The sequence below is a fragment of the Gallinula chloropus genome, assembly GCF_964237585.1.
Source record: "Gallinula chloropus genome assembly, chromosome: 2".
NCBI classification, from domain to species: domain Eukaryota; kingdom Metazoa; phylum Chordata; class Aves; order Gruiformes; family Rallidae; genus Gallinula; species Gallinula chloropus.
In genome coordinates, this window is record NC_140086.1 from 36,514,399 (window position 1) to 36,527,181 (window position 12,783).

Sequence of the window (12,783 nt, forward strand, 5' to 3'; positions counted from 1 at the left end):
CAAAATATGTTTAGTTCTAGATTTAATTTAAGAAATTTTGACAGAAGGTTTATAACCACAATAAAGCAGTTTTACAGGAAAAGCCTCCTGGAAAGAAAGGCTAATCATAACCAGCTCTGCATATATTAAATTTTACAAATCCTTTTTATTTCTTAATACCTTAAAATCTATCAAAACCGTATTATTCTTGAAGATGCCATTATGATCTATTAACATCACAATGATTAATGTATTTCCCAGAGTTTTTCTATAGTTGAAATAAACCTATTAGCTTACATTTGCTACTGCAAAATCTTCCCCATAGTAAGGGGTACTCGTGCAGGCAGCTCTGATAATAAACTCTTAGCAGTAGATATGCTGAGACTGAGAGTCACAAGTTTCTTACACTAACACATACTCCAGATAACTTTTCTCCAAAATTAGAGATGCTTTCCACAGCTTAAGGTGAAGAGCAAACAGTGCCTTTTGGACAGGTTTGGGGAAGCTCTACAAGAAAAGAAGGTCATGACATGACATAATTCTGCACCTCTATTTTCTACCAAACATTTTCCTATGTGGCAGAAGAATTCAACATTAAACATCAGCACAGAAAAACTTTCAGACTGAAAAAGCTATTATTTGTGTGTAGTGTCCTTATGCATATCTGGAAAATGTAACTTGCACCTAAAGAAGGCGGGGGCAGGGGATGTTGGACTCAGTGATCTCTGGAGGTCCCTTCCAACCCCTAAAATTATGTGAAAAATCATGAATACGTTTTGGAAAAAACACTTACTGTGGTGGTGTTAAACAGAAAGTGCAAAAGACTTCAAAACTACAGAAACGAGGATAACCTGAAAAGATATTTTTCTTTCTCTGTTCTTTTATTCAATTTTATAACCCACTTTTATAAAATTCCTAGCTCTCCTTAGCATCTCCTTTAAATGTGGAGTGGTTTCAAGCAGATGACATCCTCTGACCTGCAGGATGGGGGTGACAGCATCCATATACTACACTACATATAATCCACCACTTGGTCACCTGCTCAGGTTACTCCATGTTCATGCTTTTCCATTTTACCTAGAAACTTTGCTCTTCCTTAGCTGGTAAAGTATCTTTAGATTATAGAGGTGTTAAAATTTGGACAAAAAATATAGCAAATATTTCAGGATATAAGGAGAGAGAAAGGATCTGAAATGAAAAATGCATTATGCTGAACTATCACATGGCACATGGTTATGTTTCCATTATCTCCTGCATTTAAAACTCTATTGACCCCCGGTCAGAGGCATTTATCTTAACATTGCAACTATTTGTGAGACCCTTTCACATTTCTTTGCATGATTTTCTTTCCCAAAAGTAGGCCTTTATTACAATATTGAGTTACATATTCAGCTTTTCACAAATACAGCTGGGAAAGAGATAAAGTAAAATGTCTGAGTGTTGGCATGTGTTTCCTATGTTCACTAATGTAGTTTTTATGTATCTGCAAATGAAATCCTCCTGTGTTTCAAATAACACCTACAACCACATTTTCAGGGCACAGTGTGGGCCCTGTGGGCCATGGTGAGGAGCAGCATGGCAGACCTCAGCAGCCTGTGCTGTCACACCCATAAACCAGGAGCAGGGCACCGGGCAGGGAGCATGAAGGCAGCCCCAGCCCTGGGCATTGGCCACTGCTGTGGCGATGGTGACTGGCTCTGAAGGGGCCACGGCCTGGCAAGGCCAAGGGGAGCCCTGGGGGTTGAGAATGGGGTCCTGGGCTGTGGGCAGGTGGGGAGAGTGCCATAGGCTGGAATGGGGTCCTGGGCCATAGGCACAGAGGTGAAGGCCCCAGGGGTGGGGCCAGGCAGGGCTGGTGGTGCCTCATGGCCATGACATGCATGGACAGCAACAGCCTCAGTGGTAAATGAGTAAAGAAGTAGCTATGCAGCTGAATGAGAATCAAAACCCACTGTCTGTAACTGCAGAAAAGTTGCCCTAAAGTTTTCCATGGACAAGTACATTTCACCAGAAAATTGTTACAGATAAATCCACAGAATTGCATGTTCTGAGGGGAAGGGAATAAAAACTGCCAACAAAACAAAAATTGCAATACAGTAGAATGGAGGGTGTCACAAATCATCACCTCTACTGGCATGATAAAGATGGGGCTATTTATTATAAATTATCCTATCTTCTATGGTTTAACATTCAGTTCAGCAGCCTATACAAAATATGTATCAACTGTTAATAGTCAAAGGATACAGGTTTTAGCTTACAGGTGAGGACACAGCGGGAAGGCAATTTTAGGAAGCAAATAACCGTAACCAAATAGCAAAGAGCTTTTGCTAATACATTTTCTTTTTAGCGTGAAATTGCTTAAAACCAAGGCAGCTGATTGACTAGTGTGAATCATATGCATCTATCTCCTAGACAGTGTGATGAATGTCACAAGTTAGCATCTAATACCTGCCTAAGGCTTATTGATGAAAAAACTACTTTTTATGCCATATGTTATGGAAATATCCTGTTGAATAGGACTTTTGGGCAATTTTAAAACGTGCCATTCTCTGTTTGCAAACTATATGTTGAATAGAATGTTTTCAGTATTTTTGCATATTTTCTTACATAACACCTTTCATCTAAGTTCTTTGATTCACTGTGGAAACCATTAGCTAATTGAGTATCACTGCTATCAACAAAATAACACTGACACTAAAATAGAGATGGATCAGCTCCACTACTCTGAGTCCAGGCTTTCTGCTTACACCCAGACTTGAGGCTCAGATGGGAAACTTCAACTTTTCAATCTGAAAATAAATTTCAATACAATTTCATGTTGTGGAAAGAAAACCAAAAAGAATCCCAAACACTGGAAAGGTTTTGTTTCCATTGCAGTGTGAAATGAAAAAAATCTGAATCTTTGAAAGCTGAACTGTCATCCTCCTACCAGCTCTACCTTTAATGAAAGATATAGTACAGATCATACGTCCCTACGATATTAATGACAACAGTTAAGGCCTTAAGTTCAAGGCCTTCCTTAAAACCCAATGATATTGCTACTGAGTATGTAATGCCAGAAGGACTTTCCAACACTAATATCATTTTACAGTTTCTTATGGGTGATGACATGTCAAGCTAGACTGGACCATGAGCTTGGATCCTTGATCATGCAAATAAGCCTCCCGAAAGATGTGTTCCTGACTTGTTTCCATTCATCAACCTTGCATTTGAGCTATGACTGTCTTACACTAATTCATGTCTTTACTTGTAAACTGATCACACACTATTCATGTATTATTAGGGGAGTTGACAAGCCAACTGTGCCATATTTGGGTCAATGTTTAAAGTAAAACCATGGTTTCACTTACTGTTCTATACTGTAGGAATATAAGGCTACATTTCTTCAGTAATGTATGGTGCATGCTACTTAGCAGCTAAGTAAGGGAACTGGGAAAGTTTTACTGATATTTACTTATTTACTAATACAATTTTGTTTCAGGTTGGTTCATGATATGCTGTTCATTTGTGATAAGGTCCTTGGCCATACAAAAATATGCAGCCATCAGACATTCTACATTTAAATGCTCCCCAACCCCGTGCCTTTCTCCCTTTAAAGACAGAGGGCATTTAAACTGCACAATCTGCAGGGCATTCAGACTTCAGTAATGACAACACCACTGGGGACTAAAATATGTCATATTACCCACTGCTGTGTTATGGACTATCATGGCAGATGCCTGAGCTGTTAACTGGACATGTCATCCATTGCAGCAAGTGCAGCATGTTCTTGAACAACTGTAAGTTAGCACAATTATGCCAATAGATGAAGTTACTGGCCTTCTGGTCAGGCTATTGTTATTATCCTTCTACTATGTTCACAGGTCCATAGACCATGTGCTCTCACAGAAAAAAACATCCTCACAACATGCTTGTGCCTCAAGGAACAGCACTCTCTGGCATTTGAACAGTAGCCACCATCTGTTGATGTTTTGTTTCATTACTGGCACAGACATAGGTAAGATGTTCTCTTCTATCCACCAGAACTAGAATTGGTTTTGAATCTATCTAACAATATCAACTGGCATTTGAACCTAATTTTTGCTCAAGCACCTTCTCCCTGCCCTAGCAGCAGCAAAGGAGCTTAAAATGACTGTCAGCATAGAGGAAAGGCTCTTTACCAGAAATGAAGCCATATTGCACATGGGAGGAAATAGGAATTTACTATTCTGTAAAAATGGGGGTTGGACCTGATGATCTCTTGAGGTCCCTTCCAACCCCTAAGATTCTGTGATTCTGTGATATGTAAAACACTGAAACTTCAGTAAAAGTTCTAGTAATCAATGTTTTCTCTACTTCCACAGCCAACTATTACTGCTGCTGTCAGCTGTGCTGACAGTGAAGTATCTCCCTATCACTTTTGGGAATTATTTTGTATTTTGCAATAACCAGTGCTTATGATTAACATATTCTTATCAATTGTCCTTCTAGGGAAGGATATTGACAGATGAAGATGTGATACAGCCACTAATAAGTATCCATCCTTCTTTATTTACAACTATTTCCTGAATTACACAATTTTTCTGTGATGCTCAGTGGTTGTGCATTCGGGGAGTATTTCCTGCCTTTTCCCTTTTTCCAAGAAAATCACATAATGTAAGCACATCAAAGCTGTTTGCTTTAAGGAATTAGCAAGTGATCACCTTGTGGAGGGTCTCTCAGTCTATGAATACTACTAATAAGCCAATAAGTATGAGAGTTTCCTCAATGTGTAATTGCTTACTCTTCATCTCAGCAGGTTTTTCTTTACTTAATCATCAGTAAAATAACCCATGTAAATCACAAAATACTCTAGTTGTTTGATCATTCCCTTTCTTTGTGTTAGCCCTTTGATATTTAACCTCCCATTTCAGTCAGCTTTACAAGGATGTTTTCCAGAGAAACAGTATGTCTCATTTGATGCTATATTAATCATTTGAAGAGAACACGTATGTTGCTAGGCTGGCAGTAAGTGTATGCATATGAAAGCAGGCCCAGTCATGGGCCACAATGAGTTCCTTCTGCAACAGAGCAAGAGCCCTTCATCTTTGTTGACCTAGGGAGCAGGTCAGATATGATGGCTGCTATAACAAAGACATTTCTTGAATACAAAAATGCCTTTGCAGTCACACCAGCTAATCAGTCTGAAAAATCTCAATTTTATTTGGCTTTAAAATACTTCAAGATAACAGCACAATACGTCTGACATGCTAGAAGAAAGGCTAATACTTAATCTTTTCCAAGCCATGACAGACATGCAAATTAACATCTGACCGGAGATGGTAAGCCTTTTGGCAAACTCTAGGTAACTTTTCACCTACTAACTAAACCAAAGCAACAACAAACTCCAGAAGAAAGTGACTTCCACAGGTAAATAAGACACTTGCATCTCTGCTACCAAAAAAACCCCACCAAAACCCACAAACCAACCAACACCACCAAAGAAAACTGATAATACTTTCACCTTCTTCCTGCCCTGTGGTACCTTACCCAGTCTGACCTGCAGAACAAAACTTCTAAGGCCATAATGCAAAATTAATATCCTTATACATATGTATGTGTTACATTGAAGGTAAAGAATTAATAATACTTAAAATAACATTTTCAAAGGCATTTTAGATGACAGTTTCAAAAGAAGGAAAAGCTAGCAGGATGAATACTTTTTTCAACAACAGAATAAGCTCTTACCCATAGGGATACACAGCCTTCTAAAACTGCTCAGAGATTGAGGTATGTAAGTTATGTGGCAAATATTATAGGGATCTTAGTTTCTATCCCGATAAGTGGGATGAAAAGGAGCATTTAACTGCTTGACTCCTGCTGTTCTTGAATGAAAATTCACTGCTTCATTAATATTTATCCCTTTTTCTTCTAACCCTACTATACATGTTCTCTTTTGGAGTTTCAGGAAAACCACCAATTATCACATCAAAGGTCATCAGTCCACCAGGGAAACTTCAATCCTTAACTGATGGAGAATTGCAGCAGCTTTTGCAAACATCTCAGATCAGGCTAGCAAGTGTTTTACCTCCTCCCTTCCCTCCTGTGACTCTTGTTGATTTTATTTAATCAGCTTAGAAGACCTCCTTAGTTTTCCTGTGATTCCATACACTATCTTAGACATCAAAAAGATTTTTATACTGCTGTTAAATTTATACAGAGGGAATAAAAGAATAACAGTGATTTAACCATGCTACACAATAGGTCCAGTCTGAAACAGTCTGAAGGACTTTGCTTAAATTTCACAAAAGATGTTTTTGTTAAGCTCCATTCTGAAGTTTTTGCAACACACTCACTCACTTCAGTAGCAGCAGTAGCATTAAAGAATGAAAGTGATCCATCCAGATGAAAATGAGAGGGGCGTTCAATTTACTGAACAGCAGAAATTAGGAGAACAACTGAAACAAAATGAAGAGACCCCACTCCTGCCAATAGCAAGCATTAAATAAAAAAGATAGGAGTCAAACCCCGAAGATAAACAAAGAAACTGGTTTCAAAATAATGATATTTAAAATATAATAAATGCTGTGTTTGTGCTACTTATCTTTTGGCTTCATAGTCTTTATGGTTGTACATTTTGAAAGGTTTTTTGGCAATCCTAAGGCCTAAAGAACATTTCTTTTTTCTTACAAATGAGAGATAAGTTTTCCTAGAATCATGTGATGCCAAATATGAGATGTCTGATGAAGCAGAGTTGCCAGTGCTAAAAAATGTGTTTTCTTCAGGGCTGAAGATGACAGTCCTGATGACACACAATAAGAAGGACACCACACTTATCTGCATTTTCAGCCTCACTGGAGAATAGATGACCAAACATCATTAATTCTAAGTAGTACTTTCTTTGGCTCTTGTACCTCTGCAGAATGAATTGATTTAGGCATGTAGGAATCTTGATGCTAATCAAAACATGACTTCAGTGTCGTATAGCCCACTAGCCTGGGCAGGTTACCTCCTATAAAACAAAGTATCATTCAGTGCTATAAAAAATCATTAAAATAAATTAACAAATTTGGCAGAACTGTCAGGGAGTACTGCTCCACTTTGTCTGAAGTATCATTTCTTTCTGACTGCTATTTCTGGCTCTGATCCTTTGCACAACTCCTGTGGCCAAGTTCCATTAAATAAAAGTCTTTCCTACTTATGTGTGAAGCTGTGCAGGGAATTTGCCTTCACAATATTGTAAAGCAAAACCAAAAAATTTTATCCAACTTACTGCTTTAATGTAATTAGTTAGTTGATTTGATTTAATCATTTAATCTATGCTCCCCAGTGCCTCCTTTAAAGATAGAGAGTAGGAGAGTAGGAGCAGCCCTGTGTACTGAGCCAAGCCAGCTATATGTTTTTGAAGCATGGTTTTAATTTTAATAGAATTACAAGTTTGTAATTCTATGTTTCTCCTCTTTACAATGAACTAATCTCAGGTTTGTAAGGGTGGGGGCCCAAATAAGAAGCCACAGAACCACGCAGAGCTGAAATTTCAGACCTTCCCAGCTCTGCAGCCCTCCTTACCAAGATGTGAGCTGCGATGTCCCTCAGACATAGGAGACTTCCTTCACCATGCACTACATCATGTAATTGTTTTGTTGAGGATCTTTTTCTTGTGCTTAATTTGACAAGGCAGAAGAGCAGAAGAGGAAGACAGTCAGAAGAGTTGTTTCTTCTCCCAAACAACAGGAAACTTGCTGGCTTCTTACTATGTGTTGACAATGTTGGGAACAGTGGTATTGCTACTACAGCTTTGTGTCACATAATTGCCTTAAGTTCTTTGGACACCCTGCTAATGCAGGGCCTCCTATAGAGTTAATTTGCTTGAAAAAACCTCTGAGATCACTAAATCCAACCATTAACTTAACCCTGCTAAGTCCAACCACTGAACCATGTCCCTAAGCACCACATTTATGCATCTTTTCAATAGTTCCAGGGATGATGACTCCACAACTTCCCTGGGCAGTATGTTCCAATGACTGACAACCCTTTTAGTGAAAACATTTTTCCTAATATCCAATCTCAACCTGTCCTGGTGCAACTTGAGCCTCTTTTCTATTCCTGTTTTTCTATTGCTTGTTACCTTGTCAGAGAGCAACACCCACCAGGCTACAGCCTCCTTTCAGGTAGTCAGGGTGATATGGTCTTCTCTCACCCTCCTTGAGGATAAACAACCTAGTTCCCTCAGCCACTCCTCATGAGACCTGTTCTCTAGTCCCTTGACCAGCTTCATTGACCTTTGTTGGACATGACCTAGCTCCTCTTGTAGTGTGGAGCACAAAACTGCCCACAGTGCTTGAGGTGCAGCCTCATCAGTGCCAAGTACAGGGGTATGATCACTTCCCTAGTCTTGCTGGCCACACTATTTTTGACACAAGCCAGGATGCTGTTGGCCGTCTTGGCCACCTGGGCACACTGCTGGCTCATGTTCAGATGGATGCTGACAAACACTTCCCTGTCCTTTTCCATCAGGAAGCTTTCCAGCCACTCTTCCCCTGGCCTGTAGTTTTGCCTGGGGTTGTTGTGACACAAGTGTAGGACCTGACATTCAACCTTTTTGAACCTCATATAACTGACCTTAGCCCATCGATCCAGACTGTCCAGATCAACACTCCTGCACAACTTGGCATCTTCTAGAAACTTACTGCGCATGCACTTGATCTTCTCATCCACATTTACAGCTTTACACTGGACTGGTGTGGCCTCACCCTGAGTATAGTGTGCAGTTTTCAGCTCCAGTGTACAGGAGGGATGTGAAACTATTGGAGAATGTCCAGAGGAGGGAAACAAGGATGGTGAGGGGTCTGGAGGGGAAGTCTTACAAGAAGAGGCTGAAGTACCTTAGTTTGTACAGCCTGGAGAAAAGGAGGCTGAGGGGAGACCTGGTCGCGGTCTACGGCTTCCTAATGAGGGGGAGCGAAGGGGCAGGCGCTGATCTCCTCTCTTTAGTGACTAGAGATAGAAACCACGGGAATAGTATGAAGCTGTGACAGGGGAGGTTTAGGTTGGATATCTGGAAGAGGTTCTTTACTGAGGGTGGTCGAGCACTGGAGCAGGCTCTCCAGGGGAGTGGTCACAGCACTGAGCTTGACTGAATTCAAGAAATGTCTGGATGATTCACTCAGTCACATGCTCTGACTTGTCTGGCCCTGTGTGGAGCCGGGAGTTGGACTTGATGATCCTTATGGGTCCTTTCCAACTCAGAAGATTCTGTGTTTCTATGATATTAGGCAGAACTGGCCCCAGTGCTGAGACCTGGGGAACACAGCTTGTGACCAACTGCAAACTGGATTGAACTCCAGTCACTGAGACTCTTTGGGCCCAGCCAGACAGACAGACAGTATTTTCCCAGTGAAGACTATGCCTGTCCAAGCCATGAGCAGAGATACAGTCATGTGTTTTTACTGTACTTTCATATTACTTCACCTATTTGGCCTAACCAAGTAAACTCAGGAATTATCTTGGAACATTTTTGTATAGAAATTGACTTTGTTAAAAAGTGACTTGAAATGTTAAATGATTGGTTTGTGCTAATAGCTGAAGTGACCCAACATTTCACCCTGACTTCAGAACATGAATATTCTCACAGCAAAATATGACGCGCTGAGGAATTTTGCCTATGGCTATGGTATGAAAGATTGAATCATCCCCTGAAAAGGAGACATTTCTTCAATTTTCAACTGAACGTGTAAAATACAGGAACTGAGATAATATAGCAAACAAACAAGCTGCTGCACAAGCAGTGAAATTTTACTGCTTTTTTAAATGATTATTACATTTGGCCACACTGGTATTATCAGCTTCTTAATTCCCAGTTACTGCTCTGTTAATTTTGTTAAAATTAAGTTAGATTTGAGAAGTACAGCAGAAAGCAATCACAGAAACAGCTGAAAAAGTTTCACTCAGGTGCACTGAAAGTCCACTCAGGTGGGCTGAAAGGAGCTCCCTGGGTTGGGAAGCATTGGTAGGAGACAAAGGACATGTGACAGGTCTGCCATGTGAAAAGCCATGTATGCTGAACTGCTCTTAAATTAGATCCTAGGTGAAAATAACAGCAGAGACAATAAAGACTTTTTTTAAGGTTTCTGTTAGAAAAAGTGTGACACCATTCCTCTTAGATAGAACCCCACTATTGATATCAAAACCTTTGTCCCGTCAACACAGCATTAAGGTTGTCAAGCTGCTGCTGAACATACAACACCAGAAAATTTACAGAACAGAAATGATGCACTAACAAAAGCTGCTCTGGTTAGCTGTTTCTGGATGGGGTGAGAAGCGCTGATTTCCACCATAAATGGTTCTGAGCATTTTACCTACTAGACCACCTCTTCTCCCGAATTACAGTTCTGCAATAGAGACACCTGGAAGATGGGTTAGTTTACCTGCTGGGTAGTTTCTGAAGCTTTAGGAAAAGATGCAAATTTATGAAACAGAGAATCAGCAGTGTGCTTGTGGCACAGACCCTTTGCGGTCTGGGCTTTCTTTTTCCAATAGGCTGAGGAAATTCAGTTTAAGATCACAGTATCTAAATTACACCACTGGAAGAGGAGAGGTTGTACAGAATACATTGGGGTTTACACTTTAATTAATTTATAATTAAACTAATTATCTTATTGGCTAGCACAATCACAGTGAAATAATAAAAAAAATAAACAACCCAAATCTTCAAGTGAGATACAATATTCTTATTGCCCCCAGGCACTGCACATTGCAAGACTGCTGCTTGTCTGGATACAAGGCTGTGACTAACTGATGATTAATTAACTTAACTTACATTCTCATAAAATTCACCACTTTCATAAGTAATTTCTTAAATGAATTAGCTCATGTAGACAAACTGGGGCAATTATTGACATAGTCCAAATAATTCAAAACTTCTAGCCAAGAGGCTCAAAGAAACACAAGCACACTGGTCTTACCAAATGTCCTTAATGAAGTTTTCTCTGGGGTCACAGGCAATGGATTTTGTCGGCTCCACCGAGCTTTCAGAATCTGTTCCACATGGCATGTCACTGGTCCTTGTTTTGATAAGAAAAGATTAAGGGGCTTTCCCAGGCAAATACCAAGACATGGTTGGAACTACCTGTATTTATGGGAGTTCCCAGTGCATGTAATAGACAGTACTTGCATCTTTCTCAGTTTAGGCAGTGTCCTAATTTTGCCACTGTTTACATTAAATGTCTCGGAAGTTTTGGTCAGAATCTTGTCTACAGTTGCTGCATGTGATTGTTACCATCTGGGTCAACAAGGGCATGTGCTGTCAAACATTAACCACGAATGACTGTATTGTAATGATAAACAGAACCATCCCAAGATAACTCTTATTTACCTTTTAAATTCTGAGGCTTAATTAATTATTTATTAGAAAGTTCTTGATCATAAGAAAGCTGGGGAAGAACTGTTCATGAAGGCATGTAGCAATAGGGTAATGGTTTTAAATTAGAAAAGGGCAGATTTAGGTTAGCTATTAGGAAAAAAATCTTCAATATGAGGGTGGTAGATCACTGGAAAAGGTTGCCCAGAGACCTAGTGGAGGTCAGGGTTGATGGGACTCTAGCACCCTGATATAGGGAAGATGCCCCTGCTTACTGCAGGGGGGTTGGAATAGATGACCTTTAAAGGTCCCTTCCAAACTAACGCGTTCTATGATTCTATAAGTTGCTATGGAAAATGTTTGCAGCCCATAGAAACCTTTGCTTTAGCACAATAAGGATGTTTTTCTTGTTACATTTTCTCTAATTATGTTTCGGTCTTGTCTGTGGCTCTTAGTTTTCCATTGTCTAACTGCATGTTTGAGGTTTCTGGATTTCATTTACACACAAGCTGACACTATAGTTTCAGAAGCTCCACTATGTGAAACAGGACTTTTGAAAGGAAAAGTAAAAATAAAGAAATTAATATACAACATAAAGAAACTGAGGGAATATCCCAAAATTTTTTGTCCAGTATTCCCTGCTTTTGGCAAGGCAAAATCACAGGCATCTAGGAACAGCTTCATTTCGAAGTGCCTCTATCAGGTATGGAAACAGCATGCTTCAACTGCAGCAACTTTCACAGTCATCATAACCCACTAAGATTTAAATAAATTTCAGGCTAGGCTTTCAAGATGACTCTAGAACATATGTGTCTCCCTGTCACATGAAGACACTACATGATGAATGTTAGAAGTCTGGAAAAATGGAAAGAATCAGTGCTGGAGGCATGAAGAGCTGCCTAGGTCATAGTGCCATGGGACTGATGCATTTGAGTCTTCTGATGTGAAGTACAGTTGAGAAGTTAATACATATCCTTAAAAACTCTTACCCACAACTTAAAATATCTATCCTACTAAACCTAAGTAAGCACTAAAACTCCCTCAATCTATAGACATCCAAAATGGGTTTTGGAACACATGAGCTGCTCTGACTGAGCACAGGTCCATGCTACTTCTCCTGACACTTCAGAAAGACATGTTAGTTAAAATTAAAAAATCCGAACAAAACAACAACAACCAAACCAAGAACAAACAACAAAAAACTGAGCAAACTGTCTGAAAACTCGTGGCATTCTGCTTTCACTAATAAACTGCAAACTCTTTCTAGAAAAAATGGACCATGGTGCAGTAGCAACTGCTTCACTCCCCCCACCCTTTGTCACCTGCTAGCCTCAGAGTTGCCACCAATGCCAGCTCCACTATGGGTTTGGCAGACCAGCATTGAGCCCAAATTAATAAAGCCCAGCTGGATACAGGTTGACACCATCAAGACCCTCTGTGTTTCCCAGGGAACTGGCTTACCATGGAGCCAGATAAGATTCATATGG